This window comes from Lygodium microphyllum, chromosome 18, assembly GCF_053477565.2.
Source record: "Lygodium microphyllum isolate KBCC chromosome 18, Lygodium_microphyllum_v1.1.10, whole genome shotgun sequence".
NCBI lineage: Eukaryota > Viridiplantae > Streptophyta > Polypodiopsida > Schizaeales > Lygodiaceae > Lygodium > Lygodium microphyllum.
In genome coordinates this window covers 108,016,821-108,025,686 of record NC_141152.1, presented here as the reverse complement: position 1 = coordinate 108,025,686, position 8,866 = coordinate 108,016,821, and the positions used below count along the sequence as shown (strand labels likewise).

At 35.3% G+C, this 8,866-nt stretch overlaps 1 pseudogene; it reads left to right on the top strand.

Moving 5' to 3' along the window:
• Positions 1–7,085: 7,085 nt before the first annotated feature.
• Positions 7,086–7,860, top strand: LOC148021243 (14-3-3 protein 7 pseudogene; annotated as a pseudogene).
• The last annotated feature ends 1,006 nt before the right edge of the window (positions 7,861–8,866 follow it).

Sequence of the window (8,866 nt, the reverse complement as noted above, 5' to 3'; positions counted from 1 at the left end):
AAACCACCCCTAGGTTGTAATTTTGAAACCAATGATATTTCACATCCTCTTGTTTTGTTTTCATCATCTTGTGAGAGCCCCAATAGCCTTGGCAACATGGTAAACCAATAATTTATCCTAAATATTTTGGGCTCCCATTTTCCATCTGCACTTTTGTTTATCAAATGAGAAGGATGCCTTGTGGAAGCCATGAAAAAAGCGAGTGCAAGTAATGTTCAAAGAAGGGAACTTAGAGAGGAAAGGTTGATGAACTCAAAACGAATGCCAACAAGGCTAATGGAAATACACTATGTGCCAATAAGAATATTCAAATGCATCTCAAAAGTTAGAAAATCAATAATATTAATTAAACCTCATTTTTATATCATCTTTTGCCAACTTTTATTAGCTTCATGAGCTTTATAACTACCAAAAGATGTCATATTTTAGAGATTTTTGCTAAAAAGGAGGAGAAATATATGAAATGGTCTCTAAAATCTCCAAAACAAAGGAAACAAGAATACTATATTATTGCACATGTGGCAAACTCTTATTGGCCCTTTCTTTAATCTAGTGATTAACAAGAGTACTATTTTTTATATGTTTTGGACCTAATGATTGCGTAGTGTTGTGCTTTATAAGCTCAATGGTTAGCCATTGAAAATATATTCTTATTCTACCAAGATTCCTCTCCCTCGCTTGGTGCATCTTCCTCTCACTCAAGATTCTTCTCTTGGCTCTATCTCCCACTTTCAATCTCTATCCCTTACCTATTTCACTCCTTCTCCTAAGAACAATAAAAAATATAAGAGAATGCTCATTGATACATTTTCTTCTTTTTTAAATTCTAGATTTCAAAAGTGAAACTTTAATTCTTGCTTGATTCAAGGTACTCAAACTATAATGGAAACTCCTCTTGCCTCTACTCTTCCTCAATTTGCTCTCCTATGCTTTTATAAGTGAAAGAGAATAAGAAAAAAGGTTCGAGGATAGAGGGAAATAATATCTATTTAATTGGCTCAATGACTTTTTGAGATTTCATTGTATAAAACAAAAATTTACTTACATGTATACCCCACAAGAAATTGGGGTTGTAGAAAGAAAAATAGGCATATTACATGAATTTCATGAGCCTTGGTAGCTAAAAGGAATATACCAACAAGCACCTTTGGTTTGAGGCTATTCAAAGTATCGGATTTATTTTAAATAGAACTTCTACAAATATAGTTTGTAGTGTAACCCTAAAGAATGCTTTATAGATAGGAAACCCAATGAGTTGCATTTAAGAACATTTTGTTGTATTGCATATGTTCATGTGTAATTGAGAAAGAGACTTGATCCAAAGACTAAAAAATGTATCTACATGGGATATTCTACAAAGCAAAAAGGATATCATTGCTATAAGCCTATGCCATGAATGACTTAAGAGTGAGCAAGGATATCATCTTTAATTAGATGAGAAGTTGAGATGCATCTCCGTTGGACAATAATGATGATCATGGTAGTCATGTCCAAATGGAAAAGTAGGAACACTACTAGAATTCATGCACCACAGTAATGCCCTTTTTTCTAACATAAAATATGAAAAATGCCATTAGTATACATGTTGCTTCTGCACATGCCCTATGCAACATCTATAGTGACACATGGCTTATGTGATGGCACTCATCTTATAAGTGATGCAATCTTCATGAGCATCCCATTAGTGATGCATCTTTCCAAAGCATCCCATAAGTGATGCTATCATTTGTTTTTCCTGATAAAAGTAGGCCACCTAATCTAGCATACTCTCTCTTTCTCTCTCATGAATTGAAGGTTGGGAGGTGTCAATCTCATTGGAGAAGGTAAGGAGGTCATCATCCATTAAGGTATAGCTCTTTATTGTGGCCATTATCAATTCCAATCCATTTTTAAAGGCTTTCATTATCAAGGGGAAGAAGAAGGACATACATTGTAGGGGTTGTACATGGACTATTTGCTAGCTTTTTTGTGTTGCCTTTTGTTACAAGGTGGTAGCTTAAGCCATATGCTTAAGGGGATAGCTTAAACCTTTAAGGGATGTGCTTAAGGGGTTGCTTGGAAGAAGCTAGGGGGCAACTTGTGAAAGCAAGTAGAGGGCTTGCTTTTTGTTGTCAAAAAAAGATAAGAGGAAGAGAACAAAAGGAGGAGATTGATAGAACCTATTTCCTATAAACATAGTCATCTATTGTTCAAGTATATCTGCAGCTAAAAATGGCACTATCGATAATATACTCCCATCCTCATTGCATCAACTTGAGTCAATGCACATCTTGTCACAATTATCTTCCTTATTAATAAGGATGTATTTTGTAAGACAATCCTAAAGTCTAAACAAAGCCCTCTTCTAAATCCCTTACACATTGGTATTTGTTTAGATTGGTTCAAGTTTAAACTCCAACCCCTATTTGCACTGCTTCTCTCTTTAAACTAGTTCACATTACGTTGTGCTCACACTACTACCGATAAAAGACCAATTTGAATTAAAAACTATTCACACATATCAAAAGTCAAAACTAAATATTGAAAAATAATTTTCATGAGGGTTTTATCATGAAAAAGTCTAATAAAATTATTGTAATCATCGAAATTTTCTTTCTACAGAGATAGACACAATTGTATGAGTCATTTTAAGGACTTTGCATATTTTATATGCATGAGTTCCATGCCCAAAGCCATGTAAGAATGTCTCGTATGATAATTTTCAATATCAATGGGCTATCACAAAAAATTCTAATATTCCAAAAAGTCATGTGAGCCATAAAATTACTAAGTCCACGTAGCTTTCCCAAGTTTATAGAGCAAATGAGCACAAGCTATGTAGATATCAAATATCCAAAAAGCATTGTACCCAAAAGAAAATATATATTTTATGTTTTCTTTTCAAGAATAAATGCAAAAAATCTTGAACCAAGTGAATATGAAGAATATGAAGAAAAAGAAAGTTCAAGGAGACAAAGGAAACAAAGAATTCCAAATAAAGAAGACCAAGAATGAAACCATGTTTATAAAAGCAAAGTCAAAAGTTCAAATTCAACAAAACAAGAACACAGTCAATATCAAGGGACAAAATCAACAAGCAAAAAGAATTAAAGAAAAGAAACCAAAGCCTAAGGAGCTATCACAAATTCATAATTTAACATACATCCAATAAATCTATGTTGTATTCCCTACACTCATCAAATGACAAAGTTGAGCTTGCATCACATCTTCCTTAGAAAGCTAAAACACATTAGATCTACCCAATAAAGTTGGTATTTAGTGTGATCAAGTACCCTAATGCTCAAAACACATTAAATTTTCCCAATAAAGTTGGTCTTTAGTGTAATCAGATATTTCACTCAAGTTAATACAAAGTTAATCTATTCCACCAACAAAATGCTTGACTCAATGGCTATTTCTCAAAATATTTATAATCAGTTAAGTATTTTACTTGAATAGAGAAAGTTAAAAACAAGTTAAAAACTTGACTTGTCAACAACAAATGAAGATTGGGAAGGGCATTTGGTGAAGGATGAGAATCATCTTATTTAGCAAAGCTAGAATGTGACATTGATCACTTGGAATGTAAGTTCTTTGAGACTCTCAGAGTATCACCTCATCATTGGCATCCAATGAGGAGTTCCGAAATAGGCAAGACAACATAATGAGTACTAACGAAATTGAAACAATAGATAGAAAAACCTTCATGGAAAAAATAAGGTATAGGTTACACAAAGATTCATGCTCAAATAATCACAAATTCAAAAAATAAGGCCTAGGTTACAAAAAGATTCATGCTCAGTTAAGCACATATTCAAGAGAACTTTGAAAAGTTTCAAAGACATGATGTATTCATTATTACCTTGGTAACCTATTGAAAATTCTCCCAAGGATTAATGATTTCACAATCATATTGAAGGTTTCTTTTGATCAAAAGTAAATTTTATAATACTTAAAAAAGTGTATGTGTTGCATGCTCTATGGAGAAATATCTAATTGAGACTTCTATAGGAATTCATCCCTTTCTTATCTTAGAGTTTATATTTACGAAGAAGTGCCCATGTATTGACTTTGCACAATTGCATGAGTCAAGGAAAGATCCTTAGAATTATGAAGTGTAACTTAGTCCCTTGCCAAGAATATTTCTTTGACTTTTGCAATTGTTGTCCACTTTGAGGATAATAAATTTCTCAATGAAGGAGAGTTTTCCAAGGATCTTTGAAGAAAGAAACATCTTTTATCCTAAAAATGGATAACAAATGCATGAGTTAAGGAAATATCCTTCACAAGGGACCAATATACACTATGTAATGCCAATGATCTTTTCTTAACTCATGTGGTACTTGGATACTTTCTAGCAAATTTCTAGTCTACTGTAAAAGAAGGATGAATTCCTATAGAAGTCCCAATGATCTCTTTCTTCATAGAGCTTGTATCACATATTTTTTCCAATTATTCCAAGATTTGCTCTTGATTGAAATTAGAGACCTTTAACACAGTTGGAAAGTCATATATTCCTCAATACATTAGTAATAGCATGATGAATAATAAGCTTTTCCGGATCATGCTTTGATGATTCTTTTTAGAAGCCAAATCCAAACCTTTTTGTGAAAGCTTTCTAGCTCTTGCTTCAACTTCTTTAGCCATCTTTATGCTATGTTTTTTGCTTTAAAACTCTCATCACTATATATACCTAGTCAATAGATCATACATCCTTAGTTATGAATAATAATCGAAAACTTACACTGGTAACAAAAAAAATCTAGGAAGCCAAAATCCTATCCTATGTGGTGAGACTCTAATGATTGAAATCAAGTGTAACTTCCACTAGATGAAAGGCACAAATCTTTCTTTTCTCTCTCCTTTTAACTACAAGTTCATGTTGTGCCTTTTCTCCTCACTTCATATTCAATGTCGGTATTATTTAGGGTCAACTTGTGCATCTAGTGGACTCTTTAGTCAAATGAACTTGAATGTGTGACTCAATTAACTTGTGCATGTCCCCTCTCCTATAAACTTTCTCAATCTCATCTACCATTCTCTATCAAGGTTTTAATGAAATTTTTTTCCAAAGCCCAAAAATGATCCATCAACGTGAATCTTGTATTAACATACCTTTGTGTAGTTTTATGCGAGCTTTAAAACTAGATTTCAATATTAGTTCAATCATTATCATATTGGATTAACATTATTAATTAATGGAAAGAGAAACAAAGCTTTTCATAGTAACTTATGTCAAGACAACTAGACAAAAAAAAACAAAGGAAAAGAAAAAGAGGCTTGGCAAGTGTAATGGTGCCCCAAGGGAGAGTGACAAGTAGAGAAAAGGCAACTAGAGTTGCTAAGAATCTCCCTGATGCCCATTGGTTTAGGATTCAATAGGAGGCTCAAATATTCACAATTCACTTAATGCCTTATTGTGCTAATAGCATAATCTACATATTAGAGAATGCATTACTTGACTAGCTAATTAAAAAAGCACGAGAATCATATTCTAATTAACTCAACCCTCTCAAATGATTTCTAGAAAGTTATATAAATTAGGGAAATATGAACTTCTTTGAAGGAGTGGGATGATTTTGAACTTAGAAAATGTTGATTATAAAATGATAATTCAAAATAGAGCTTTTAGTCTCTCTATATCTAGCAAACAAGGACTCACAAACTCCCCCTTCTAGCACACCACAAATACCTCTCCCTTTCCCCCTTGAGTCTTTAGGTAGAACATTTGTGTGTGTGTTTTTGAGACCATGGACACTTCAACAATGAAGCCACTTATACACATCAAAACCACAAAATAGGATGGCATACTTGTGTGCTTAGTTCGAAACATGGTAGGTAGATAGGTCATACTTGTGGATTCCATGATTTAAAAAATGTTACTCATGCTATTTGAATAAATAACAAATGAGGTAGATGAGTAGTGACCATGCTTATGAGAATATTGACATGGTTGAAGAAGGAATAAGCAATCAAAATTAAAACAAAAATATATATGCACTAATTTTTTTGATGGACTACACCAGTACCTCTAAGTGTGTCTCAATAATGAGGAAAAAAGTCACCATTAATGAGGTGTTATACCCCAATTCACAAGTGGGAAGTATTTGGAAAGCCCTCTTAAAATAAATTTATAAAAGCTATCTTTGTAGTGTAGAATAACAACAAGGACTAGCTTGATGGATAGTCACTTAGTAGTTAAGCACGTTTGGGTGATGAGACTATTGGAATGGGTGACCTCCTAAAAAGTTTTTACTATAAGCCAATGATTGCTCACGCATAGCCAAGGGTGCCAATGAAGCCTTCATAGCCTCACTACCATGTATACCAAGGACAAGATGACAAGGTCTATGCCTTAGTCACCACTTTAGTCATGAGCTGCAACAACAGAGATACCGCTCGTCACATTGGACATTCACTACATGGCCATTATGATTGGGTCCCGAGTCTAGATTCTTTTTTGTTGAGATTTGAAATCACATCTATGCTGCCTCTTTGCAAGAGAAAATGGGCCTGAAGACATGCAGGCTGCAGGAATCCCATATGCATAGAGAGGAAGACTGCCACCTACCCATCTCTATATAGCATTGTACTTGGATATCACTTTTATGTATGATGAATGCAATATCATGATGCTTTACCATTTCAGTTAGTGTCTTGGTCATTGTCAGTCGTCTCAATCTTGGAACCTAATTCACTTGTGTAATAGGTCAAGTCTTGTCTCTGTCATCATGAGCTCATTCTTCCTCTTTCGTCCACCATAGCTCCCTGCCATGTCCTAGATCCCACACATTTCCACATGGTATCAGAGTCCAATCGGGCATGACACTGCTCCTTCAGCTCTCTTTCACTATCATGTAGCTTGGCTTGAGCTCAATCCCTAGCTCAGGACCTCATCTCCCACTTCTTCTCTTCACTTTACCTACTTGGCAGCCATAGCCAAGCAACTTGGAGCTTTCCTATCTATCTCTCTTTTCTTTTATGTCATCTACTTTCTTCCCATACTTCTCCTTCTTGGGACCTTCACATCCACTACCCCCTTCCTTTGTCTGGATCTCGTCGATCTGCCTCACTTTACTCGAGTCTCTTCCCCCCTCCTGTACACCATGAGTATCGAGAAGGAGCATGAAAGCCATGTCTACATGGCCAAGCTTGCTGAGCAAGTGGAGTGATATGATGAGATGGTTGAATTGATGAAGAAAGTGGCCAAGCTTGATGTAGAATTGACAGTTGAAGAAAGGAACCTACTATCTGTTGGCTATAAGAATGTCATTGGAGCTCGTTGGGCTTCATGGAGGATATTGTCTTCCATTGAGAAGAAAGAAGAAGCAAAAGCCAACAAAAAAAATGTTAAAAGGATTAAAGAATATCATCACAAAGTGGAGGAAGAACTGTCCAAGATCTGCAACGATATCTTGATGATTATTGATGAGCATCTTATTCCTTCATCCAACACAAAAGAATCGACAGTGTTTTATTACAAGATGAAAGGTGATTATTTCTGGTATTTGGCCGAGTTTAAGATAGGCAGTAAAAGAAAAGAGGTTGCAAATAAGTCTCTTAAAGCTTATCAGGCTGCATTAAACATAGTTGGTACGGATTTGCCACCTATCCACCCTATCTTGGACTAGCCTTGAACTTTTTAGTTTTTTATTACGAAATTATGAATTCTCCTGATGAGCAGGCATGCCATCTTGCTAAGCAAGCCTTTGATGAAGCTATAGCAGAGCTTGATACACTAAGTGAAGATTCATACAAGGATAGTACATTAATAATGCAAGTGCTAAGGGACAACTTGACTTTATGGATGTCAGACCTTCAAGAAGATGGAGGAAGACATGGAGCTGCCTATATCCAAATGCTATCAATGTACCCATTTGAAGACCTTGAAGACATGAAAGCGCAAAAGTTTGAAGATATTTTCGTTGCCTTAAAGACAGTACCTTTGTTTGACGGGGACCATAAATAAAAGAAGTATATGAGTAATGCAAGCAAAGTCCATGAAAATGATGACTATAAAGGAAAGATCAAAGAGAAAAAGAATAAGAAGAATAAGCAGAAAAATCATGAAGACTCTGAAGCGGCAAGCAAAGTGAAGAGCAAGTACATGATCAAAAAGAGCAAGTTGGACTACTCTGACAAGAAGACTTATAATGAATTGAAGATCTATGTCAAAAGTAATGCTGAAAACTGCATGGGCCTACTGGTCCTTGACCCAATTTTTATTGGCTTGTTTTGGCCTTGTATTGCCTAGCCCAAATGTCTTTATCATAAGCTTGTAAACTCCTCATGTAGCCTTGTACTATAGCCTCTATACACTTTGTGAGGCCCCTGTTACAGCCTCTAGATGTCCACCATGTTTGTGGTACCCACACTTGGCCTTTTTTGCGATAGCCTTTGGTGTTTTGCCATGTTTATGGTGTGCCCACAGTTTGCAGGTGTTGCTTTCACTAAAGCCTCTACACACTTTGTACTTTTGGTTGTGATTGAGGAAGGGTGTTGAGATAGGAATCCCATATGCATAGAGAGAAAGAGTGACACCTACCCATCTCTATATAACATTGTACTTGGATATGACTTTTATATGATGAATGCAATATCATGATGCTTTACCATTTCAGTTAGTGTCTTGGTCATTGTCAGTCTTATACACAAGATTGTGTTTATGAGTCCAAGACTCAATCTTGGAACATAATTCACTTGTGTAACAAATCAAGTCTTGTCTATGTCATCATGAGCTCATTCTTCCTCTTTCGTCCACCATAGCTCCCTGCCATGTCCTAGATCCCACACATTTCCACATTTGTTGCTTGAAAATTTCACTTTTTTTACATGTGAAAAAATGCCTCACACACCCCTTCAAGAAACTATATAAGGAGGGGTCTAG